The sequence below is a fragment of the Sus scrofa genome, chromosome 13, assembly GCF_000003025.6.
Source record: "Sus scrofa isolate TJ Tabasco breed Duroc chromosome 13, Sscrofa11.1, whole genome shotgun sequence".
Lineage (NCBI taxonomy): Eukaryota > Metazoa > Chordata > Mammalia > Artiodactyla > Suidae > Sus > Sus scrofa.
Window position 1 is genome coordinate 82,050,953 of NC_010455.5, and position 26,771 is coordinate 82,077,723.

At 44.7% G+C, this 26,771-nt stretch overlaps 1 protein-coding gene across 5 annotated transcripts in view; it reads left to right on the forward strand.

Annotated features, from left to right (window-relative positions):
- Positions 2,935 to 26,771, forward strand: part of ZBTB38 (zinc finger and BTB domain containing 38) — a 141,435-nt gene continuing 117,598 nt past the window's right edge. For 2 of the 5 annotated variants that reach the window (XM_021068345.1, XM_021068347.1), the window contains exon 1: positions 13,531 to 13,822. The gene's annotated coding sequence lies outside the window, so the exon portion shown is untranslated. Of the gene's footprint in view, positions 2,955 to 13,508; positions 13,823 to 26,771 lie in introns of those variants that run through there. The other 3 variants (XM_021068346.1, XR_002337480.1, XM_021068361.1) reach the window with 3 other exon arrangements.

Sequence of the window (26,771 nt, forward strand, 5' to 3'; positions counted from 1 at the left end):
CCCCCTCAGGCTTTCTTTACTGTGCTGAGTCACCAAAACCAGCTGGAACCACGAAGTGTCCCTGCCCATTTTTTTTAAGCCAGGAAGCCTGCCTGGAAGTACAATATCATGCTCTAAGCATAACTGGGAGCTATAACTCCCCAAGCTCATGTACTTCTCTTTGAGGTAAAAAATTCAAATCTTCTGAGTCCTGCCTTTGTGCCAGGGCCGATTTTGACACATTATATAAACATCTCAATTATTCCTCAAGGGAAAGGCTGCTCACTGCTCATCCTTTCCTTGTGTTTCCTTCATTATCAATGTGTAACCTCCCTCTTCCTGCTTTAGTTAGAGTTGCTGTCCATTGCAGAAGCAGCAGCTGACCCCAGAGTTCAGCAAAGGAATGGAGGTCTGGCGGCTTTAGGCCATTGGTCTGGTACCTCCTTGGCTCTTACAGGCATGGAAGGAGAAGTAGCCTGGGAAGTGACATCTTGACAGAGGACAGATCCTGCTTTCAGTGGCTGTTTTAGGGAGCTGCTCCTTTCCATGCTCCTGGGATCGATTGGTGAGGCAGTTCTCCTCCAACCCCCACCCCCACCCCTGGCCAGTGCTCAGTGCTGGCATGACCTTGGCTGCAGTGCCCAGGAAAGGCAAGTCCTTCTGGTGGGCAGCTGGCTGCTTCCTCCTAGCTTGGAACCAAGTGTGTCTTGGTTAGGCACGCTCCAAATGACAAATCCTTTCAGAAGCTGGCCAGAGACTGGGCTCCCACAAGCCTGAAGCTGTGCTGTGTACCTGTAAAGGGACGCCCTCTAGTGGTAACTCCGTCTGGCCCCTTTTCTGCAGTTTTTCTTCTTTTCTTCTTTCCCTCTTCCCCTCACCAGATGAGGCCTCTTTCCCCAAACTGAAGCTCCCTCTGGTGGCCTAGGAGTCAACGCTTCTCTCCACCTGCAGCCTACTGCCTTCAAGATGTAACAGGTGGAGACACACTGTCTCCAGATGGTCTCACCCCAATTGCCCTTTTGTCTAGTGATAAAACAGCTGTTTAGCAGTCTCCTAACTGGCTCCTTGATAGATAGACCATTAAATTGACCTTCTGACTGATAGATCCTGATGGACTACTGTCTGAAAAACTAATTCTGAGTAACTAACTGGCTGGTTGTTTGATTTAGCTTCTAAATCACAAATCAAAGACAGATTGACCTATTGTCCTTCTAACTGACCTACTAAGTAAGCCTAAATAACTAAACACTTGAAAGCTTGAACTACCTGCCTGGTTGACTCTCCTACTAACCATTTAGTGGTTAGGACTGACTTTGCCCAGCAGAAGTCTAGCAAGACTGACAGCCTGGCTCCTTAACTGGGGATAACAGTTGGATGGGAGGAAAGGCTGCACCTTCCCTATACCCTGATTCCTCTTCAGGTTTGGGGGCCTCCTCTCCAGAGCTACCTGAAGGCCACAGAGGGGCAACCAGGAAAAAGACCTTCTGATTTACTTCTAGTGAGCATCTTAGCTAAGCCTCCACAGGTGGATTTCAATTTTGTTTTCCAAACAGTGTGGATATAAAAGATGTGTGTTATCTGGAAGAGGGTCCACAGTTTTCACTGAATTCTCAAAAGAATCCAACACACACACATATCTTCGGTACTACTGCTCTGGAAAGACCTCAGCATATGTATTTAGATAAGCAAAGTCCTTACCTAAATTCAAGCCCCATTTCTCTCTCACATTAGGTCAAGGTGGCAGGAAGGTTAACTAGGAAGAGTTAGAGAGTCAAAGAGGACATGTACGTAGCAGGGTGGAAGGAAAAAGGCTGAGCTGTGGGTGAAGTTTCTGGAGAGAGGCCGGAAGATAGTGTGTGTCCTTTTGGTTTGCAGGCTACACTAAGCCCAAGATGGTGGCGCCCTCAGCTCTGGGCAGAGGCTCTTTGTGCTGAGATTTACTAAGGTATTAAGATTACATTTACTAAGGCCTTTGTTTGGGGTAGGGAGTATATGTGAGCATGTGATTATGAGTAGCTACGTGGCTGTGTGTATTTACACACACTGGTGTACTCACAAGGTGGATATATGCATGAATGTCCTTTGGGTCAGAGTGCAGATGAATAGTTTCATGAATGAAGTTGCTCACTCGTGGACCCCTCCAGTCTTGGGGGCGGGGTTGAAACAGATTCTGAAAAAGAATTTCACAAGTAATAATATCTACTGACACACCAGTGGCCCACATCAGAAATCTGGGAATCTTCGATTCTTCACCCTCCTTGAGCCCGCATCAATCCGTCAGTCCACTGCCAGCATCGGCTCCCATCACTGCTCCCTGAACTACTACTCGGTCTTCAATGCCCTCCCCTCGCGAATCCTCCGAACCCCAACCGCAGTGACCTTAAAAAATGAAGTCAGGATAGCAACGCGCCCCACCTGAAACCGACAACAGATTTACACGATCAGCGGATAATGCCCATCTCCTCTGTGTGATTCGAGGATTCCTTCAGGTCCCTAGCCTGCTCACTGGGAACTCTGCTCTCTCAAGGCCCCGGGTTTTTAAACACGTAGCCCCGTGTCTGGTCCTACGCCACATTCCAAAGTTTCGGCTCTAATGCTTCGTCCTCTCAGCTTTTACGCGCTGCTCCTACACCCACATCTCAGAGATTATCACTTGCCGCTGTAATTGCCCAATTACAACTGGCAATTGTGATCGACCGAGGGCCCAAGTCCGTCTATCACGTCCCACCTCGGGACCCCGCCCCAGCGGAGAAAGCCTGAACCGCCGCAGATCAGAAACCCGCCATACACAAACTCACATGTTTCTTTCCCGCGCCGTGGGGCACTGGAAGCTGTGCTGTGAAGACGGAAATGCACATGCGCATACGGACCAGTAGGGACTACGATTCCCAGAACCCTCCTGACCGAGACTCTATTTCCCAGAAAGCCCCGCGGACCCCCCCCCTCCGGAACTGCGCTCAAAAGCGGAAGTTAGGGTGAGTCTGGTGCTGGAGTTGGTTTCTGAAAGAGTGGAACTGTGCGCGGTTTTGCGCATTGTCTACCTCCAGAGGTCGTTTGTGAGTCAGAGAAACCGGGACTTTTGAAGGCAGGGACCTGGCGACAGGGCTTCAGTGCATTGTTCTGTTCCCTCTGGTGCGCACAACCAGGCCTGCTGCAGTCTTGTCGCCCTCCCGCCCCTTGGTGCTGTCTCCCTACCTCTGGGCGTTTCTGGGAATGGAGGCCGATGACTAGACGGTCTCGGGTACCGCTATTCCCAACTCTGCATTGCCTGTCTTCCACTAAGAAGTGAAGGTCTTAGCTTTAAGGGCATTACCCATAGGGTTCCCCGTGTGGATCCCACAGCTCTTTTGCTTTTTCCAGCAGTAGCTGCAGGAGTTGAAACTGTGGGCAGTGAGACAGATGTGGACAGTAGCAGGGAGGTGAGAGGTCTGTGGTTCCTGACTGGCTGTCCTGGTTCCCAAGAAGATAATATATCTGTGGCCCCAGCCCTATGGCTATATGGGACCTGTCCAGCACATGTCCTTTAATAATTGGATTCTGGAAAAAATCAGCCTCCGTCCTCAGACCCTGCGGTCCCAACCTCATCTCTCAGATCCCACCAAAGCCTCTTTGGGCCCCAATGCTTATTTTCACTTTTCCCCTTGGAGGTCACTTAGAGTACCTGGCTAGAAATGGGAGCAACAGTGGGATTGGGATAGAGATAGGGGGTCTGGAGCGTTTGGAGGGAAAGAGGAAAATAGAAGGGAAGAAAGGACTGAGAAGGAGCTGTAAAATATTCGAGACAAAGTTACAGAAGCAAAATGGGAGGGTTAGCGTGAAGGCCTTGGGAAATGAGAGGAAATGAGGCCCACCATTACTGTGTATCTCGAAAGACAGAACTATATGTATCCGTAAGCAGGCAGATGAAGAATACATTTTATAGAGTTTCAGGCAAGGAAATCTTCCTTGATGAAAGGCAGGGGTCTGTCAGATGGATTACCTCATGCTTGCTGGTCATGAAATTTCAGAGTGACTGAATAAAGGTCACATTTCTGGGAGAGGCCAAAACTGCACTTAGGTTAAGTATTAAGTCCATGGAGTTACCGTCGTGGCGTAGTGGTTAACGAATCCGACTAGGAACCATGAGGTTGAGGGTTTGATCCCTGCCCTTGTTCAGTGGGTTAACGATCTGGCGTTGCCGTGAGCTGTGCAGTAGGTCGCAGATGCGGCTCGGATCCCGCGTTGCTGTGGCTCTGGCGTAGGCTGGCAGCTACAGCTCCGATTGGACCCCTAGTCTGGGAACCTCCATATGCCACGGGAGCAGACCAAGAAATGGCAAAAAGCCAAAAAAAAAAAAAAAAAAAAAGTATTAAGTCCTTGTTTGCTGACATGAGCCTTAGCACCAGTGACTCCATTTGGACGCTGTTTTTTTCTTCTTTTAACAGAATTTCCTTAATGAAAGCTTTAAAAATATTCATTTTACTCAATTTTGAACCTTGGGTACCTGTCCTTTTGTTATTCTGTGTGATAGAATGGGAAGTATACATCAAGCAAGTCTCCTGCGTTCCAAATTACTGTATTTGTCTTGAGGAGAAGTGTTAGGAAATGGAGTCAGGTTCTCAGTCTTTCAACCCCTGTACAGTTGTGTAAGAATGTGCCACGGGCCTAGAACATTTCCTTGCAAAGATAAAAAGAGCTATCATATCCTGTGCTGGGTATATGTCTTTGTTTGGAAATATCTTTCCCACTTGCAGACTGGATGTGTACTTTGTTCTGCTTGAGCATATGTGTCGTATGGCGCCAAACCTGCTGCTGTATCTGTTCCTAGAGGGAAGGAAGTGAGGTATTTTACTTGTGGTACAAGAAGCATGCATAAAGATCTGCTGGCTGTGGGGGAAATCACCATTGAAGCTGATCTTGCTCTTTGTCTTGGAGAGTAGGGAGTAAAGCGTTGTTCCGCCTAGTGCCTGTATGAGTTGTGTCTTTCTAGCACCTCCAACACTTGCAAACCATGAAGTAGGTTGATACCCTGGGGCTGCTACTCTGGCAGCAGGCATTGTATACCCATTGCTGTCCTCTTGTGGTAGGACTCCTGCCCTGGAGGTGGCAATAGGTGTCACTTGCTTGGCAAAAAGCAATTCTTTGCTTCTTTGATTTGCTAGGTGTACTAGATGCTCCTCTGATAAATACTTCTTTTACTTGAGTAACTGGATAACAGAGATTTTTCAGACTTAGGTATCTGATAGACATTTCTAGAAGATGAAAAAGTCAGCTTGTCACTTTAAGGGGAACAATTTACATATTCATTCCCAGTGATAAAATTTGGTCTTTCAAGCAAAAATTAGAATTTTGAAAAATCTGTCTACCATCTTGACAGCTTCACACACTTAAAGGATTCTTCTGATGAGCTTGATGGTGATATTGGCAAATGTGACTTCTTGAATATATCGAATAATAAAATGTGTCAACATTTAGAAGATCTTCAAAGCTCAGTATATTAGATGCATGTTGTTGCATAACAAATTATTAGAAAACATAGTGGTTTAAAACAACAACTATTTATGATCTCACAGTTTCTGTGTCAAGAATTTGGGAGCGACTTATACAGGTGGTTCTGACTTAGGGTTTCAGCTACAGTTGCAGACCAGATGTCTGCCTCTTGAGGCTGCAGTCATCCAAAGGCATGCCTGGAGCTAGACTGCCTGCTTCTAAGATAACGCACTCCTGGCTGTTGGCAGGAGACTCTGTTTCGCATCACATGGACCTCTCCACAGGGCTTTGTGTGTTCTCATAACATGGCAGCTTACTTCCCCCGGAGCAAGTGATCCGAGAGAGGGAACAAGATTGAAGCCCCAGTGTCTTTTATGATCTACCCTCATAAGTCACAGTCTGTAATTTCTACCATATTCTACTCATCAGAACCTAGTCATATGCACAGCCGCTACTCAAAAAGAGGGAAATTAAGCTCCACCTCCTAAAGGAAGGAGTACCAAAGAATATGTGGACATATTTTAATAGCACTACATTTAGTGAACTGATATTTTCCAAATGTCCAATACACGATATTACAAAACCATGATGCATGGGTAAAAAAAAAAAATTGCATTCCAATTATAAGATAGCCCAATGGATTTTTTGGTAAGATTTTTGTTTTTTCTATTATAGTTGATTTTTAATGTAACAGAGTATGAAAAGTTCATTGATGTGGTTTTAGACTCCACATTGCTACCAAGAAGCTATGATTTGTTGAGTTTTGGTGTAGCGTCAAAAGGTGAATCTCCAAAAATATCTGAAAAGGCTATTAAGATAATCCCCTCATTTTCAACTGCTTATCTCTGAGGCCAAAGTTTCTTCATATAGTTCATCCAAAACAACATTAGAACAGACTGGAATACAGAAGCAGATATGAGAATCCAACCCTCTTCTTTTAAGCCAGACAGATTTGCAAAAATGTGAAACAGTGCAACTCTTCTGATTACTTTTTGTTTTGGAAAATATATTTTTCTTAAAAAGTGTGTGTGTTGACAAGTATTGGATTTATTACTATAATTTTAAAGTGAAGTAAATATTTTCTCAGTTTTAATTTCTAATATAGTCATTACTGATAGATATAACCCAAAAACAAAAGTTCTTTGGCATCCTCAGTAATTTTTAAAAGTTATTTTAAAAAATTTTTTTGTCTTTTTAGGGCCGCACCCATGGAATATGGAGGTTCCCAGGCTAGGGGCCCAATTGGAGCTGTAGCCCCTGGACTACGCCACAGCCACAGCAACTCGGGATTTGAGTGGCATCTGCTACATACACCACAGCTCATGGCAACACTGGATCTTTAACCCCCTGAGTGAGACCAGGGATCAAACCTCCATCTTTGTGGATGCTAGTTGGACTCGATAACTGCTGAGCCACAGCAGGAGCTCCTCCTCAGTAATTTTTAAGAGTGTATGGGGGTCCTGAGACCAAAGAGTTTGAAAACCACTGTCTAAGCAATCACAATAGTCCTGTCACCCTTGAAATGGCATGTTCAGGTGTGGGCATGTGGTGCAGTTCTGGCCAAAATGAAATATGAAGTGAGGTGTTGGTGTTGTGTTCAGTTTTCAGCTCAGGGTATTAAATGAAAATATACATAGGAAAAGGGATTGGTGGAGTTCTCGTTCTTAAGCTAGATGAATATGTGATGTTTATTCACCTTCTTTATCTCATACATGTTCAATTATTTTCTGTGTGAGATATTTTATAACAAAAAAGTTAAAAGAATGTATGGAAGAGAAGATTCCCTTCCTCTATGTAAGCATTGTGTCTGTTTTGCAGCATATTCATCTGGTATATTGGCCCCAACTGTACACTGTTGGGCTCTCAGGAATTCTGTGAGCCTTTCATGGCTCTTTGAGTCTGTGTCAACAACATATTTGTGATATTTGACTTGTAACCTGAGAGTCCCAGACCTCTTGCCACATGTGCAGTCTCACCACATTCACAAGGCCGTCAGTTCAAGCTGTACAAAGTCCCTCATAAAAAGACCTTCTCTGCTCTGGCTCAGTCCCCTCTCCCCTAAGATCAGGCAGGATGCCAATATCTATCACACTTCTGCCAAGTTCTCTCACCTGAAGCCCTCATAGGACTAGATATCTACTGGGCTCGCCAGCCCACCAGTTCTGTAAACCACTGCACACCAAATCCACTTTAGACCCCTTTAGAACTTGCATGAGCACTTTCTAAGTGGAACCCTCAACAGGCACAAAGGCAGGCTAACTACACTGTGGTTGAGTGAGTGGTCCTCTCCCACTGTGGTCATCGGTGAGGTTCCCCAGTCTTACAGCACGTGTGGAGCTCTGAAACCATGATTTCTGGGTTTCTCCTACCTCTTCTCTTAATGTAACTTACTCAGAAATTTGTAAGTCAGTTAGTAAATTGGAGAATTAAACAATCCAATTAACAAGTTTGAGCAGATACCCTAGCAAAATCCAGGCTTGGCTATCATGGGTGAAGGAAGAATGATTATTGGGCAGGCACCAAAAATGTCTACTACAGTTATCTACAAATATATGTGTATTTTAAACCTTTCCAAAATAAAATGTGTTTCTGTGCGACTACAAAAGAAAATGATTAAAGGTAATGACTAAGAAGGGGAAATAGACATATAAAACTAAGAAAAGCAGTCACATTTTGAGGTATTGAGACAGATATGCTGGTAAAGGAAGCAGATCCACTTGCTGAAACCCAGTTTCCTGATCAACAGACCATATTTACTTGCTGCTTTTGCCTATTTATAAAGTTTACAGCAGTTCATACTGGATGGATTATTTTTTCTGCATCTGTGGCATGTGGAAGTTTCCCCAGCCAGAGACTGAACCCATGCTGCAGTTGCAGTCTGCACCACCACAGCTGCAGCAACGCTGGATCCTTAACCCGCTGCACCACACACAAGAACTCCCTGGACGGAATTTTTTAAACAGCCTTTGAACATTTCTGAAAAATCTTTGTTGGCCAGTGTTCCAATATATCTGCCTGATTATTCAGTCTGTCACAGTCCAGTTAGTTAGAAGAGAAGGGTGAGTTCCCGTTGTGGCTCAGTGGTTAATGAATCTGACTAGGAACCATGACATTGCGGGTTCGATCCCTGGCCTTGCTCAGTGGGTTAAGGACCCGGTATTGCCATGAGCAGTGGTGTAGGTCACACGTGGCTCAGATCCCGCGTTGTTGTGGCTCTGGTATAGGCTGGCAGCTACAGCTCTGATTAGACCCCTAGCCTGGGAACCTCCATATGCCACAAGTGTGGCCCTAGAAAATGCAAAAGGACACACACACACACACACACACACACACACACACACACAAAAGGGACATCTAGGAGAAAATAGTCGTGATATATAAAAGATTAATAGCCCAAATATGTAAATCAATAAGAAAAAGGCAACCTAATTGAAAAATGGACAAAGAATATGAACAGGCAATCTGCAGATTCAAAGATACAGTTGACCAAAAAACATCTGACAAGGTTCTCAACATTATTGGTAATCAAGGAAATACAAGATAAGGAGTTCCGGTCGTGGCTCAGCAGAAACAAACCTGACTGGTATCCATGAAGACACCGGTTTGATTCCTGGCCTCGCTCAATGGGTTAAGGATCTGGCATTGCCATGAGCAGTGGTGTAGGTCGCAGACGCAGCTCAGATCTGGTGTTGCTGTGGCTGTGGTGTAGGCCGGTAGCTATAGCTCCAATTCAGTCCCTAGTCTGGGAACCTCTATGTGCCTTGATGTGGCCCTAAAAAGCCAAAAAAAAAAAAAAAAAAAAAAAAAAAAAAAAAAAAAAAAACAAGATAAAACAGCAGGAATGTGTTTATTTTCACAACATATTATCAGATGGTTAAAAAAGAGTAGTAGGGGGAGTTCCCTGGTGGCCCAGCAGATTAATGATCTGACATTGTCATTGATGTGGCTCTGGTTACATGTGTGGCACTGGTTTGATCCTTGGCCCAGGAACTTTTGCATGTCAAGGGTGCAAAAAAAAAAAAAAAAAGGAAGAAAAAGGAATGAATTCCCTCTGTGGCATAATGTTTTAAGAATCCATTTGCAACAGCTCAGGTAGCTGCAGAGGTGTGAGTTTGATCCCCAGCCCTGAGCAGTGGGTTAAAGGATCTGGTGTTGCCACAACTGTGGCATGAGTTGCAGCTGTTAGATTCAATTGCTGGCCCGGGAATTTCCATATTCCATGGAAACAGCCATTAAAAAAAGTTGAAGGGAGTAACAGGTTTGATGAAGGTGTGTCTGACATCAAGCCTTTCCATAGAATTCAGTGTTGATGTGAGTATAAATTGATACAGCCAACAAGCACATGAAAAGATGCTCAACATCACTTATTAGAGAAATGCAAATCAAAACTACCATGAGATACCACCTCACACCAGTCAGAATGGCCGTCATTAATAAGTCCACAGATGACAAATGCTGGAGAGGGTGGGAGAAAAGGGAACCTTCCTTCGCTGTTGGTGGGATGTAAGCTGGTACAACCATTATGGAGAACAGTATGGAGGTACCTTAGAAATCTATACACAGAACTACTGTATGACCCAGCAACCCCACTCTTGGGCATATATCCGGAGAAAACTTTTCCTTGAAAAAGACACATGCACCCGTATGTTCATTGCAGCACTATTCACAATAGCCAAGACATGGAAACAACCTAAATGTCCATTGACAGATGAATGGATTGAGAAGATGTATATATACACAATGGAATACTACTCAGCCATAAAAAAGAGCAAAATAATGCCATTTGCAGCAACATGGATGGAACTAGAGAATCTTCATACTAAGTGAAGTAAGTCAGAAAGAGAAGACAAGTACCATATGATATCACTTATATCTGGAATCTGTGACACAAATGAACCTTTCCACAGAAAATAAACTCGTGGACTTGGAGAACAGACTTGTGGTTGCTGAGGGGGAGGGAGTGGGGTGGACTGGGAATCTAGAGATGCAAACTATTGCCTTTGGAATGGATATGAGATCATGCTGTATAGCACTGAGAACTATATTTAGTCACTTGTGATGGAGCATGATGGAGGATAATGTGAGAAAAAATGTGTGTGAGTGTGTGTGACTGGGTCACTTTGCTGTACAGTAGAAAATTGTCAGAACATTGTAAACCAACTATAATAGAAAAAAATAATTATAAAAAACAAGGTATGGAATTTTAAAAGCACCTATTTGAGGTAGTAGAGGTGGCTAGGAAACAGTGGGAGGGGCTAGGGAATGACCTAGTGGGAGGGACTAAAGGACAGGTGTGTGAGGGGAACGATCTATGGGACTGGGAGTGATTTGGCGGGACTGGAATTGATGGGTGAGGGGGAAAGCACCCAGGGTTTGGAGGAACCAAAAGGTACTGGAAAGGACTGGGGGAAGTGAGAACAAAGGGCGGGGGAAGACTGAGACAAATTAGAAACAACTGAAGAAACTTGATAAGCGGGAGGGGAAGGGGTGGAATGGGAAGGGCTAGGAAGGTAAAATGGAAACAACTTTCAGTGAATTGACCCAGAGCCACTGGCAACAGGACCTGAGAACACCAAGCAAGGCCCCTGTGGAAGAAGGAGGTTTGCAGCAAACAGGAAACACTACTTTTCAGAGCGCTACTGCTAACTGTGCCTTGCAGAAGTTCTTTCACTTCCTCTTGTCCTGGTTCTGTTATTACATTGTAGTTTGCCTCTAAAGCAACCGAGATCTTTGAAGTCTCCTTTGGCTGGCAAAGGTTTGTATGTTTCCCATGTCATCCTAAGGTACAAAATAGGCATCTCAGCTGCCTCTAGTAGAAACTTCCTCTGTCACTCTTTTTTTTTTAATAAAAATTTTAATTTTTTAATGTTTTGTTGAAATATAGTTGATTTACAAGGTTGTGATAATTTCTGCTGTACAACAAAGCGGTTCAGTTCTACATGTACGCACATCTATTCTCTTTCAGATCCTTTCCCCACATAGATTATCACAGAACATCGGGTAGAGTTCCCTGTGCTAATCAGCAGGTCCCAGTTGGCCAATCATTCCCTATACCTCAGTGTGCATATGCCAATCCCAAACCCCCAGTCCGTCCCTCAGCCCCCACAACCTGTCCCCCTGGCAACTGTATGTTTTTCAGTTTCTGTTCTACAAAGAAGATCATTTGGAGTTTCCGTCGTGGTGCAGCGGAAACAAATCTGACTGGGAACCACGAGGTTTCGGGTTTGATCCATGGCCTTGCTCAGTGGGTTAAGGATCCGGTGATGCCATGAGCTGTGGTGTAGGTTGCAGATGTGGCTCGGATCCTGCGTTGCTGTGGCTCTTGCATAGGCCAGCAGCTACAGCTCCAATTAGACCCCTAGCCTGGGAACCTCCATATGCTGCCACTGTGGCCCTAAAAAGACAAAAGACAAACAAAACAAATAAGATCATTTGTATCCTTTTTTTTATATTCTATATGTAAGTAATATCATATGATGTTTGTCTTTGACTGTCTAACTTCACTAGTATAATTTCTAGGTCCAACCATGTTGCTACAAATGGCATTATCTTGTCCTTTTTATTGCTGAGTAGTATTCCATTGTATATATGTACCACATCTTCTTTATCCAATCCTCTGTTGATGGACATTTAGGTTGCTTTCATTTCTTGGCTATTGTAAATCTTAAAACTCAGGAAGTTGCTTCAGATTCTGGCAGGTCATGAAGGAGGGCTCTTTCTGCAATAGATTGTAGGTATGCATAAGGAGGTGCAGATCCCAAGACTCTTTCTCTTCTCTTTTTGTTTGAGGCAGTCATTCTTTTTTTTTTTTTTTTTTTTTTTTTTGTCTTTTTGCTATTTCTTGGGCTGCTCCGTAGCATATGGAGGTTCCCAGGCATAGGGGTCGAATCAGAGCTGTAGCCACCGGCCTATGCCAGAGCCACAGCAATGCAGGATCCGAGCCGCGTCTGCAACCTACACCACAGCTCACGGCAACGCTGGATCGTTAACCCACTAAGCAAGGGCAGGGACCCAACCCGCAACCTCATGGTTCCTAGTCGGATTAGTTAACCACTGCGCCACGACAGGAACTCCTGAGGCAGTCATTCTTTTAGGAAGTAGAGGGCTCTGTGGTCCCTGGCTTTCTCTGTGGTTCATGCCATTTTTCCACACAGTGAATTGCAGGGCAGCCAGACAGCAAAAATCTTCGGGATGTGGGGAAGTGGGGTTATGGGCTGAATCATATCCTTCCAATTTCATGTATTAAAGACCTGTTACTTCAGAATGTGACTGTATTTGGAGATGGGGCCCTTAAAAAGGGGATTAAGTTAAATGAGGCTATTAGAATGGGTCCGAATCCAACCTGACTGGTTTTATTAAAAAAGTAAATTTGGACACACAAGAGATACACCAAGGATGTGCACATACAGAGAAAACACAGCAAGAGGGTAGCCATCTGGAGGCCTGAGTTTAATGGGCCTGAGCCTGAAGATATTGGTGGTGACAGGGTCTCACTAGGCTAAGAGAATGATAAAAGAGGGCGACAACCTCAGACTAGGGAAAGGATGAGGGAGTAGGTGACAGCCTGTTCCACTGGAAGGTTCTTTGGGCCCTGCCATGCCAAAAGATCTAGCCAAGTTCAACAGACTCAGGTTTCAATATTGCCTTTTCCTTTGTATGCTTCCTACCTAAATTCTAGCCCACTGTTCACTGTGCCTCCAGGAGGCTCCAGCATTTCAGGGTGGTGCTTACCCCTATAACCTTAGCACCATCATCTAGAACAGTGGTACTCAACAAGTATTTGCTGAATGGATCCGCAGATGTATGTATGGGTAGATGAATGTGTATATGAATGTATCCGTGTCCAGGATACAGAGCCTGCTCCCACTTCCCAAGCAGTTTGTGTTTCTCTCTGTGTCAGTCCATTTCTCCTTCTACCTGCCCCCAGTGGCTCTAAAAGCCCTTAGTCATTTGGTTCAGATGCCCTGGCTTTGGAGACCAGCTACTTATTAACTAAACCGTTGCACCACCCGCTCTTATAGCCTTAAATTAATTTGGGTTAATTCTTAACTGTTTCCTTTCTGTTCATGTGTCATTTAATGGTTTGCCTTTATCTGATTTTCCCCAATTTCCTGTGCATTTGTGGTTTTCGACAGGAGCTCTGTACCAGAGGCCTCATGCAGCCACACCAAACGAGTGTGGGCACCTAAGGTTTCTAAGAGGGTTCTCCTGCTGCTCTGGGTCTCATCTGATTGGTGTCCATCCACACATTCCCAGCCAAGGTTATTTATGCTAGAGGAGGAAGAATGCCCTCCCCAGAGTCAGTTCCTTGGGAAAAGAAGAGCTGTTGAGGCGCAAGCCTCCAAAGAAGAAAGAGTCTCTGCAACAGCTAAAGGTTGGTGACATACTTTTTCTCCAAGTCAGTGCAAGCTGTCCATATTTGCTTTCTTTCCCATGGAATTTCATTAGTGTGTTTTGTCCAAATGACCTTTGGAATAAACAGTAAGGAAAAAAAATTTGATCAATAGAATAAGTTTCATGGGGGGACTGAGAGTCTATTCATGATTGATTCTCAATGTATTAGCATAGTGCTGGACAGGAAGGTGCTTAATAAATGTTTGACAAAGGAAGGAGAGAGAAAGGGAGGGATTGGAGAATGGCATGAATGGAAAGCACGTAATGCATTATTCAGAAATAATATGATGATAACATAGTCGTGTTTTCAAAGCTGATTCATTGCACTCATTGACACCTAGAATCAATAAAACAAATTAAGTCACTTTGCATGTTGAATAATGTATTTATAAAGATAAAATAACAGTAGACAACTAAAAAGCAACAAAAAGTACTCTTTGGAACTTAAGCATAAAGATAAACAGCAGTGGTCATATTTTAAGATAAATTCAAAACTCTATAGTGTCATAGCCATTTGTTCTCTCTATGCCCCATTCTCCAGAGCAAATTAAAACACTACCCATTTATTTATGGGTAAATGCAAGCTGGACATAGAGGTAATAGAATTGACTGCAACTAGTCAGTTTGGTATTTAGAAAAGGCCAACTAATCAGAAACTGCATTGAAGAAATTTACAGATATCTAGGTTTCCTGCCGTTGAGAGGGATTAACCACACAGAAATTCAGCAAATGTTCAAACGTATTTAATTATATATCAAGGAAAAACATCTCAGTGCAGAAAAAGAAAAAGATTAAGGAAATTAACTTTTTTTTTTTTAAGTATAAGTCTTTCACTTCTTTGAGATCACACAAGCTACTCAGTTGAGGTCCAGAAAAATAGCTCTAAATGACAGGTATATGGCAAAAGAACACACCACTGTGATGGAAGTAGAAGAGGAATAATTAAGATATATCATTTTTATAAAATCAAAATCTCAAAACTAAGGAATTGTTCCTTCAGCAGCTCAGCTAGTGACATGTATTAAAGTTCTCAATGTCAGGAGAAGTCACTATAATTTTATGTGATTTTAGTTTGGGGAAAATAAAATATAACCGAGGAGAAAAATCAAAAAACATTTCCAAGGCAAATTCAGAGAAAACTCCATTTTGACATCAGTCTTGCAAAGATTGTATTAATGAGGCATGTAGTTTGTTTTGAAGGGTACTTTCTTAGCTGCTGTGGGGTGTTCTCATAGCTATACTAAGATGATACAGGCTTTTTATGTGCCATAAATTTCACCTATGAAACTGACTAGTACAAGAGTTCAGTGGGTCCCAAATTTCAGCCAGTGATAATTTCTGTCACATCTTTTGCTACTTGTACTGCCATTTAACATGGGTTTTTTTCTCCTATAAATCAAATTATTTTTTAATCTTAATATATTTTACAAGAAACGTAATGTGTATTAACAATCAAAATAACAAAATAATAATAATCGTAATTTAAGACTATTTCGAAGCTAAATCAACGAGATAGAATATACTGGTAGAGAAGAAATTAGACTCCTTAGAGCTCATGGGAAAGAGTTTGGATAATTCATATGCTCAGACTACAGTTTGCTTTTTGTGGCTTTATTTAAGAAGCAAGTTAATGTTTACATGACATTGAACTTCAAAGTCCAGGCAATAAGGAGGAAAATAAAGTGAGAGAGAAAAACAGTTGGCTTGTCACTTCTTGCTTTTCCTCACCCTGCAGAGAGGCCCCAGGAGGCAGAAGCATGCAGACATTGGAAGGCCCCAAGGCAGGGGGTTCCTTATCTTACCAGGGTACAATACTTTTAAATTAAATTATAAAATGTTATCATGCCGAGATACAAATGCTATGTTTTCTAACTCACATGGTACTTATGCTTGCTGGAGTTTCCTTATGTCTTTAAAATAATAATCTTTTTTCTACAGTCTTGGTGTAAAATTCTTTACCTTACTTCCTTTTTATGATGCATTCTCTGGCCATGTTGTGTGTCTTTGCTGTGATGCTCTTGGTTATAGGGGTGAGTACTGGCAATGGAACAAAGGAGGACATGATCTCTATCATACAACGAAGCAGCATCATTCTTTTCAAGTACTTGCTTTCTGATTCTTCCTCTTGTGGGGGATTTTCACTTATTCCTGACTTTTCAGTTAGGCCAGCCTCATCCATGACACCAGTAGGGTGGACAAGACATGAGCGCTTGCCAGATGGGCCCCTGGACTAGACATCCTTCCAGGTTTGCCTCAAAGGGAACTTCCATTTCTGGAGGCAGCAGTAAACCAGTGCCTCCCTGGAGGGAAATCACTACTGCATTTTGACCGCATCACATGGTATTTTGAGGTGTTCATGGATACATTTAGAAATGTTAAATTCCATAAAAGTTCCCTTTAAAGTTTGGCTCCATAGTTGACAGGTCTGTGTGTTCCTAAAAGAGTATCTGAAAGACAGGAAAGGAAGCTGGAGAGATGTCCTTCAAACGAAAAGGCCAGATGAGATTTAAAGAGCTAACTGCCTGCTCCCTCAAGGAGGGGGAACATAACTCTTCATTCCTTAAGGGGAGCTATACAGTACGACTTCCTTCCAAAGATCACACTGTGGAAGGTGAACTTTACAGTGGAGAGACCTGACCAACACGACCTCAGCCAGGTGATCAAGGTCACCATCAACAGTGATACCTCATGTTGATGATTTGCACCTTGACATGATGTCATGAAAATGGCACTTTGCCTCTATGGTCTTCCTCTCTAAAACCTATAACCCCAGTCTAATAATGAGAAAAACATAAGATAAACACAAATTGAAGGAAGGCCTATAAATACCTGATCAGTAGTCTTCAAAACTGTCAAGGTCGGAGTTCCCTTGTGGGCAGCGGGTTAAGGATGTGGTGTTGTCACTTCAGCAGCTCAGCTTGCTGCTCTGGCCTGGATTTGACCCCTGGCCCAGGAACTTCTGCATGCTGTGGGTTCAGCCAAAAAAAACCCAAAAAACCAAAAAATACAACAAAACTGTGAAGGTCATCAAAAACAAGGAAAGTGTGAGAAACTATCACAGCCCAGAGAAGCCTCAGGAGGTATGATAACTAAATGTAATATGGTATCCTGAATGCTTTCCTAGAACCAAAAAAAAAAAAAAAAAAAATGACATTACCTAAGAATTATGAAAATCTGAATAAAGTATGGACTTTAGTTGATAATAATGTATCACTATTGGTTCATTAGTTGTGACAAATGTACCACACTAAGGTAAGTTGTTAACAGTAGGGCTCCTTGTGATCTCCAGCACTTCCTGAAAATCCATGAGAAAGTATATAATCACATCAAGTTTAGGTGGTGCCTCTGGTGGCTGCTACCCCAAGATTAATGGGGACAGATTCTAGTTGTACAGTCTAGTGCTTGAAGTTACTTCCAGAGAGAGAAGCCAGGAGGAAAGGCAGGGATAAATCATTTGATATACACATTGGCTGATTGATTGATTCATTCATTCATTCACACACACACCCACAATGAAACAGTGGTCAACCTTCCCAGTCTCCATGGACTTCCCTGTGTCTATCCATCTTTGCAAGTGGTGTTTCTCACACACTTTCATGTGCCTGTGACCCTACAACTTTCTGTCCTCAGCTTCATCCACCACTTGCCATAATTCTCTCATCTGTGCATAGATTCACTTGCCTAAAGACATCCCCACATGCACTCTTCAAAACTGGCTGAACCCATGCTCTTTTAATCTTTCTTTTTGTGACTGATGCCACCACCCCCTCAGCCACCCAGGTCAAGAACCCACCCTGTGCTGAGCTATCCCTCAAAGCCACGCAGCTATGGAATTGTGCAGATTCTACCTCCTAAATATTTATCAGAGCTGAGCTCTTCTCTCCAACCTCAGAACCTTAGTTTGACTTCTTACTATGTCTCATCCCAGAGACAGCCTTAGCCCCCAACTACACTCCCACCTCAAGCCCACCCCCACCACCCATTCAGCCCCCACTCCCCTCACACACAGTGGTCTCTACCACACAGACCTGACCTGCCACCCTGCCACTCCCCTGCCGACAGCCCTCCAAAATTCCCTGTCACCCCTGGCATGGAGGCCAGGTTCATCAGCCCGCCACCAAGCCCCTTTGTGAATTGCCTCATCTTGTCATTCTCCCCTCATCTCATGCCATGTTCTCAAACTCAACTTCTGCTTCCACCAGACTACTTGGAAAACCCTTGCGCAGTTTCTTCCCATGTCCTCCTCCAACTTGGGTTTCAACATCCAACCCAAACTCTCTTTGGGAACGTTCTCTGAGCTTTCAAACCTGAGGCGAGCACCCTCAGGATCCTCCTTAGAGGTCCAGTCCACGCCCTTCCATTGTCCATACCTCAGGCATCATGCTCAGTCATACCGTGATTGGCTAAAGACTAAAAACACAGCAGTGAACCAAACCAAATAAAACACCCTTATTTCTTGGAGTGTTTACTCTTTGCACACTGCCTTTGATTTTCCCTCTCCCTCGGGAGATTGTGAAGGTGGGTACTGTTCTTGTATGCATCTTAAATGCTTAGCATTGTATACAGAGCGTAATTGGTGCTCAAAAAATGCAGATGAATAGTCCATGTATGAAGGTCCCGGATGTTGTTCCTTCCATTCTTCGTGCCAACTCAAGGATAGGAGTTAGAAACATGCCTTCACCATGCTGAGGAAAAATAACTTGAATGCTCCCTCCACTCCATCCCCTCCCCAGTCCTCCCAACTTCGTTAATTTTATTTTCCTTGGAGCAGCGCAAGTTTAGTGGTATGTCTGCATGTCCTTCTCTGAGGGTGTCCACTTTCCTCTGGAGGGAACAATTTGTACACAACCAAAATATCGTAAGCGCTGGTGGTTTGTTTTCAATTCTAAGAATCAAGCTTTAGATGAAGCACAATCAATTCTATTTCTAGAACAGAACAAAGGCATTATGAACTTTGTTGCCATGTGATCAGGCAGTCCCGGGGCCAGAGCTTAGGGCTGGGGTGAAGGAGCGCGAAAGCGGAAGGACACACAAATCGGGTTAGTTTCTTGCAAAAATGGGAAGTGTGTGAAGCTGCCCTACACTAGTGTGTCTGTCAAGAACTAGAAATTTATCCTTAAACCTCTATTGCTTATTTTTATTGAACAGCCTTTGGTACTGAGATTTTTTTTTTATTCAGGTGCACACTATTGTAAATTTAGAAAACTAGTTGGATTAGAGAACCAGTGAAAGGGAGATGGCATGCGTATTACGGAAGAGAAGCAGCACAGTCACCGGGAGGAGTTTACTCCTCACATGTGAGGGCGGATGTTGGGAAGTGGATAAGCCCAGTGTTGACTGCAGGCCGGTGCCCTCAGGGAGGTCTGACCTTCCCACCAGTGCTGAGTCACTGGCTGAACTGCGGTTGACACGCTCTCCTGACTGTAAGGTGCCCTCCCCTCAGCCCCCAGTGTGTCAGGAACAGACTCCTGGGAATTCAGCAGAGGTGCTGGGAAGTCCAGCACAGTCTCCTCCGGGAAAGCCTTCCTCCACCTGATTAGGGATGTGCAGTGCTGTCTGCCTTCCTCTTTGTCCCCTTTTCTGATGATGTCATTCTGGTCCATTCTGTTGGACAGAACCTAGCCTCTGGAACTCGAGGAGCAGGATGAGAGGGGAGCCAATGTAGCCCCTTGTCTGATGACCTTGTGCAAGATACTCAGACTCTATACCTCATTTCTCGCCCATCCTCCCCCTGTCTCTGGATTCTTGATTATGTAAGGGACACGGAGGCAGAGAGAGGTGGCCAGCCCAAATGTTACGGCCAAACTATGTCTGGTGAGGGAACATCTTAAACCATCATCCCCAGGGAAGTTAAGTAGCATCAGGGCAGATGGAGTGCAGCCCTCACCCTTCCAGGACCCATTCATCACTATTGCTCATGCCTGTGTGTGCATGTCCTGTGTGGGTGTTTCACTGTGATGATCTTGGAGAGGTTTCAACAGAAGGCCATTCTTCTCTGAATTCCTCTGGCTGTGTGTCATAAGCTGGAGCTGTAAGCCGAGGCTGGGCTCGGAGGGAGTTGGGGTGTTCCCCATTCCTGGATTTGGGCAGAAAGAGGAAGGTCTGAGAAGCACAAGAGCTAGTGGGAGACTGTTCTCACCAGCCCCTGCACAAGAGTCTGGAGATCATGTGTCCTTGCTGGAGAGGAATCTTCTGAGAAGACCTGTGAGCCAAGACCCCTGGAGTCCTTAGCTGGGTGACTTTACATGAGTCACCTCGCTGCTTGATGTGTGATGATTAAGTGGAGATAATGCATTTTGTCTTTGTTGGTCACAAGGCATGTGTCCCTTTTAGGGGGAGGGTCAGCAGTGGAAAATGTGTCATCAAAGTTTCCCTCTGCTGACCCTTCTCTTTTCCTGAAGACATGTGAACAGCTTGACGTCTGGTTTTTGCTCTTATCTTGTTTTTCTTTTTCCTAATGTTTTTTTTTTTTTTTTTTTTCTCCTAAGTTGATTCTTTCAGAGCTCTTGATGGTCTCGGAAATGAGTTGAATTTTCCTAGCCTTTCATTCAAATTCTGACTCCTTCCATTTTCCCATTCCAAATGCCCTGTTCTCCAACCAGATTCATCAGCTAACCATCCCCTGGACACAGGACAGACATTTCCACCCTTGCTGGTGCTTCTCCTCCTATCTGGATGCACTCACCACTCCCACTCCTCAGATTTTACTCTGTCTTCATATGCAAATCTACAGAAACCCTGAGGAAGCCCTGCAATTTCTAGCCGGCCTCTCCTCCCTTCTCTGGGCCCTAAGTGTACTTGTGACACATTGTACTGGGCAGGGCTCTGGTTGACGGCTGCTGGCATCTTATCTGCCCTGCCTCTCCTTTGTTTTGGGGATGTGTCTTTCACTTTGGTGAGTTTCCAGAGCGCTTCCAGAGCTTGGGGCAGGCTGTAGTATGTCTGTTATATGTAATGGGTGCTGCTTGATGTTTGCCTGAGATAAGGATGAAACAAGCTGCCGCCCTGAACAATGCACCTAATGTTTGTTCCCAGGGCCCTGGGGTTTTAGGGGAGCCTGTGGTTGCTAGTGGAGGAGGGGTGCAGAGAGAAGAAACCCAGAGCTCAGTAGCCTTGTGTCTCTTCTGTATGGAGATTTCACATAATGTTAATTTTTTGTTTTTGTCTTTTTTTAGGGTTGCGCCCTCCGCATATGGAAGTTCTCAGGCCAGGGGTCAGACTGGAGCTGTAGCTGTCAGCCTATGCCACGGTCACAGCAACATGGGATCTGAGCCACATCAGCAACCTACACCACAGCTCATGGCAATGCTGGATCCTTTAACCCACTGAGCAAGACCAGGGATTGAACCCGCATCCTCATGGAAACTAGTCAGGTTCGTTACCATTGAGCCACAAGGGGAACTCCTCGTGCCATTAATTTTTTAAAAAATTCTGGGAGTTTCCACTGCTGTTCAGTGCGTTAAGGATTCAGCATGGCCTCAGCTGTGGCTCAGATTCAGTTCCTGGCCTGGGAACTTCCATATGCCGCAGGTGTTGCCAAAAAATTTTGTTTGTGCTGAAAATCTGAAAATAATTTTACCCCACTGTTATTATTTCCACACCTATTGTGATAAACTATAGGAAAAAATTCACACCCACCATTGAAAAGTATGCCTGTAGCCCTGAGAAATTACCGGAAAAGGGATTTGACTTAAAAGGGTGGGCACTTTACACAGAACCAGGAAAAAAAGATCTAGCCTGTAAGAAAGGGACAAATGAACTTGCTGAAACCATCTGAATTCTAGAAGTTTGCATTTTGGGTCACCAGAGGTCACAAGTAATGGAAACGCTGAAGTGAATGGTCCAAGCAGTTAGACCTTCTCTTCTATGCAGGCCTCTGAGGCCCCCGGGGGTTGGCTTGAAGCCAGGCAGTGAAGCCTTGTTTGGATGCTAAAGACAGAAAGGAGCAGACCAGCTCAGTGAGAGGGGCTGGGCAGTGTGAGGCATGAGGCACAGGCGAGGAAGGCCAGGGGCAGCCACTCACCAGCTTGGTTACTCATCTCAGGCCTCCTTTACCCTGCTTCTCTCTGTTGGCTTCTGCTTGCAACCCCACTCCATGTGCTTGAGGTGGCCACCAGAATCTAAAGGTCCTCCTGATACCAGAGCCTGCAGCCCTCTGACCAGTTGTCCCTCAGCTCACCTTGTAAGAGGGAAACCGGGGAGGGGTGACCAGAGGGTGACTGGTGCAGTCTGTGCAGAGTAGAGGGGAAGCGTCTCCGGGGGGTCAGGATGTGTTACAGGATAGGCTGGCTGCAGCAGACCAGGGGTGCAGGGTACTGGACAGGCAGGCGGGCCTGGTGCTCCCACAGGCACACCAACCCTTTGCTGCAGTTGAGCCCTCATGTCCATTGTTCAAACACAGGAATGTTGCAGGGGGTAGTTTCATGTGAGAATCTTGCTTCCCCTGGAGACTGCAACCTCTTTTCCTCCCCCTAGTGTGGAATTTGCAGCATTGGATGAGGTCTGGGTCACCGGTCTCTCAGCTTTGACATCAGAGAAGTCAGAACACACGAGGCCTTCATACACAGTGCAGTGTCTTATGTGCAGGGTAGTGTCTGAAGCCAGCGTGTAAAATGAAAATACATGTAATCAAAATGTCTCTGGAAAATCCTTTAAATCCCCCATAAGGTATGGGACACATATGTCTCTCTGCAAGCCTGACACAGCCAGTTTTTGCTTTAGCACCAAAGCACACTGCAGTTTTGGCTGACAACCAAGGGATGTGATTACTATGCATTCAGTGGCCATGTTTTATGAAAAAAATCTTCAAACATTAGATCCATTCTCAGTTACAAAGCTCCACAGGGAAATGCATGTTCTCTCTAAGGCACCTCCTCTTAGGAATGTGGGGAGGGGATAACCCACAACATAAAATCTTCCCCTTGCCCTGCCCTTCTCTTCCCCCAGCTCCTCAGCCCTGCCCTGCCCTCCCATCCCTCCCTCACTCCATCCTTCCTCTCTCCCTCCCCTTCTTCCTTTCTTCCTTCCTTCCCTCCCTCCCTTCCTCTCTTTCTTTCTTGCCATCAAAATATATGGTTTCATTGACTTTAGTTTCTCCTGGGATGGGATGTCACTGTAAAAGTGTAATACCTCTGGAGTTCCCATCTTGGCTCACTAGCTAACAAATCTGATGAGCATCCATGAGGATGCAGGTTCAACCCCTGGACTTGCTCAGTGGGTTGAGGATCCGGGGCTGCCGTGTGCTGTGGTGTAGTTTGCAGAAGCGACTTGGATCTGGTGTTGCTGTGGCTGTGGCTGGCAGCTGTAGCTCCAATTCGATCCCTAGCCTGGGAACCTTCATATGCCGTGGGTGCGGCCCTAAAAAAAAAAAAAAAAGTATAGTACCTCTGTCTGTTCCACATTTGGCACTTAGGTATCTTTTCTCCACACAGGGATAAGGCACTCTCTGAGGCAGGAACAATGTCTTGTAGTTTGAACCATCTCCCTTGTACCTTTGCCAAGCCCAAGCATCACCAATCACCCTCTGCATGTATGATATCCCTCTGCACGTATGATGTCCTGCTTAGACATGCCTGGTTAACTGGTTGATTCCACCCTACCTGACAAGTGAACCTTATCTATGGAGAGGAAAAGTACATTCAAACAAAACACTTGGTTGATTTTGAACAATTAGCCAACAGTGGAAGGCTCATCCTTCAGGTCATTGTGCTACCTGTACACAGTCTAGTAGAGTGTTGCTTGGTGTGTGTCGTACAGATATGTCTCATCTACAACTTGAGATTTTCACTCAGCAGTGTGTGTTGAAGATCTCTGTGTGTCACAACGTGTTGAAATGCCTCCTCTTTGGCAGTGGCCTACGGTATTTCACCGTGTCAACGGGCCTCTTAGCAGAAAGCAGCAAAGGAAATTATAATCCTAGACAAGGTGTGACCTGGGGTCCAGTCACAGGACCAGAATAGACAAAAGCTGAGGTCATTTTGAGTCATTGACTCCAACCCTGCTGCTGTCCACAGAACAAGGCAGTGCCTTGACTTGACTTTGGAAGTGGTCTCTCTAAGCCTAGCTACTCTGGCTGATGTATAAACTCAGCTCTCTGAGTCTCCTGCCCTGAAACGGATTCCTTTTTTCTGTGCCTCTAGTGTGCCATTTTCCAGTAATAAGTTCTGGTTCTAAGAGTGAAGATTTGATGACCTCCTTTGTCCCTCAACCAAGTAATGCATTAAGAAGGATATTTACTTTTATGGGTAATTATAGGTCTATGAAGTGAGCGCTTAATATCAGGCACTTTCATCCCTTATCTCTGAGCCCTGCAATGTCCTTCACAATAGGTATTACTAGCTTCCCCACCCCCACCCTGCACCTGTGGCATGTGGAAGTTCCTGGGCCAAGGATCAAATGCAAGCCACAGCAGTGATAATGCCAAGTCCTTAATGCCTAGGCCACTAGGGGACTTTTTTTTTTTTTTTTTTTTTTTTTTTTTCCCACTGTACAGCAAGGGGATCAGGTTATCCTTACATGTATACATTACAATTACAGTTTTTCCCACTAGGGGACTTTAAGTTCAATTTCACAGATGAAAAACCTGAGCTGTAGAAAGGTTAGACAATTTGCCCAAACTGTTCAGTTACTGAGTGGAGAGCCATGGCACAAACCCAGGGCTTGGCCTCAGATGATAAATTGTGATACCATCGATTTATTTATTTAGTCAACAGTATTTATTGAATGTCTGTAATGTGCTGGAAATTATACCCAGTGGCAGGAATACGGCAGTAAACAAAGCAGTAAACAAAGAGAGAATCAAGCTAACATTTTAATCAAGGCGGTGATTAAGTAAGCACACAGGAGTTCCTGTTGGGGCTCAGTGGGTTAAGAACCCAACATAGTGTCCGTAAGAATGTGACTTTGATCCCTGACCTCACTCAGTGGGTTAAGAATCCAGGGTTGCCACAAGCTGAGGTGTAGGTCACAAATGTGGCTGGGATCCAGCATTGTGTGGCTGTGGTACAGGCCTGCAGCTGCAACTCTGATTTGACCCCTCGTCCAGGAACTTCCACATGCCACAGGTGCCACCCTAAAAAGAAAAACAAAAGTAAACACACAAATACATACTGTACCTTAAGGGATGCTAAGGACTATGAATGAATATAAAGCAGAATAGGAGTACGATGAGTTGTAAAAGCGTATTGGATAAGGCCTCCCTGAGGTGGGGACATCCAGGCAGAGAGCTAAAAGAAGCAAGGGAGTAAACCAGGCTAAAATCTCAGGTGAACCAGGTAAAGATCCTCAGGTGTAAAGGCCCTGAGGTAGTGCATGCTGGGTGTGTTCAAGGAGCATAAGAAGTCCAAAAGGGCCAGACTAGAGCCAGCCAGGCAGAGAGACATGGGGGTCAGATCAGAAAGAAGCCAGGCCCCGATCCCTTGAGCTTTCTAGGCTATGCTTAGGACTTTGGGTGGATTCTGAGTGGAGAGTTTTGAACAGGAAAGAGGTCAGATATGGCTTAAGTGTTTAGAGAATCATCCAGTCTCCTATATGAAGGTTATAGGTGGGGTAGAGCAGATTCCAGGACATCAGTTAGAAGCCACTGTAGTAGGGAGTTCCCGTCGTGGCGCAGTGGTTAACGAATCCGACTAGGAACCATGAGGTTGCGGGTTCGGTCCCTGCCCTTGCTCAGTGGGTTAACGATCCGGCGTTGCCGTGAGCTGTGGTGTAGGTTGCAGACGCGGCTCGGATCCTGCGTTGCTGTGGCTCTGGCATAGGCCGGTGGCTACAGCTCCGATTCAACCCCTAGCCTGGGAACCTCCATATGCCGCGGGGGTGGCCCAAGAAATAGCAGCAACAACAACAACAACAGACAAAAAGACAAAAGACAAAAAAAAAAAAAAAAAAAAAAAAAAGAAGGCCACTGTAGGAATCCCAGGAAGACAGTAGCTTGGACCAGAGTGGTAAGCTGTGGAGATGGTGAGAAATGGCTGGATCAGGAATCTGTTTTGAAGGTAGAACTTATAAGGCTTTGTGATGAATTGGACATCCCCTTAAGGAGGAAGAAGTGCAGATAAGGATGAGTCTGAGGTTTTAGCCAGAGCATCTATTGGAGATGGTACCACTTACTGAAACTAAAAGGCCTGATATGGGGTGGGGAGTGGGGGAGTGAATTCGGGGAGGTGTGGAGAATCAAGAGTTCTGTTTTTGTCACATTGTCATTGAGACCTGCAGATGGAAGTGTTAAATCAGCAATGGATCCATCAGGACAGAATCCACACTACAGATACATTTGGGAGAGCCACTGATACATTTACAGATTACTGGGAATTGAGTAAAACTATTCATCTAGTTTATCACCTACTATGTGTAGCTCACAGTGCGTTGTGCTTGGAGCACAGCAGCAAGCAAGACAGACATGGTGATTATTCTAGGCTTGCTCCAAAAATGGTCTTGATCTTTGCTGTTATTAAACTTATTAAATGTTAGGGTAGAAGCAAGCTTAGAGATGATCATGTTCAATCTCTAAAACGGTCTCCAATTTACAGCAGAGGCATGGAGAAGTTAAGAGATTTGTTAAAATCTGTTGTTTAAAAACCACTTACAGGAAGTTTCCGTTGCGGCTCACTGGTAATAAGCCTGACTGTTATCCATGAGGATTCATGTTCAATCCTAGGCCACACTCAGTGGGTTAAAGGATTTGGCATTGCTGTGAGCTGTGATGTAGGTTACAGATGCAGCTCGGATCTGGTGTGGCCGTGACTATGGCATAGGTTGGCAGTTGTAGCTCTGATTTGACCCCTAGCCAGGGAACTTCCATGTGCCATGGGTGCGGCGCTAAAAAGCACAGCAAAACAAAACAAAACACCCAAAAAAGCCCCACTTACATTTTACATTTAAAGAAAAAAAAATGCATATGCCCGGTCCAAATTTTTCATATTCTTCAGGGT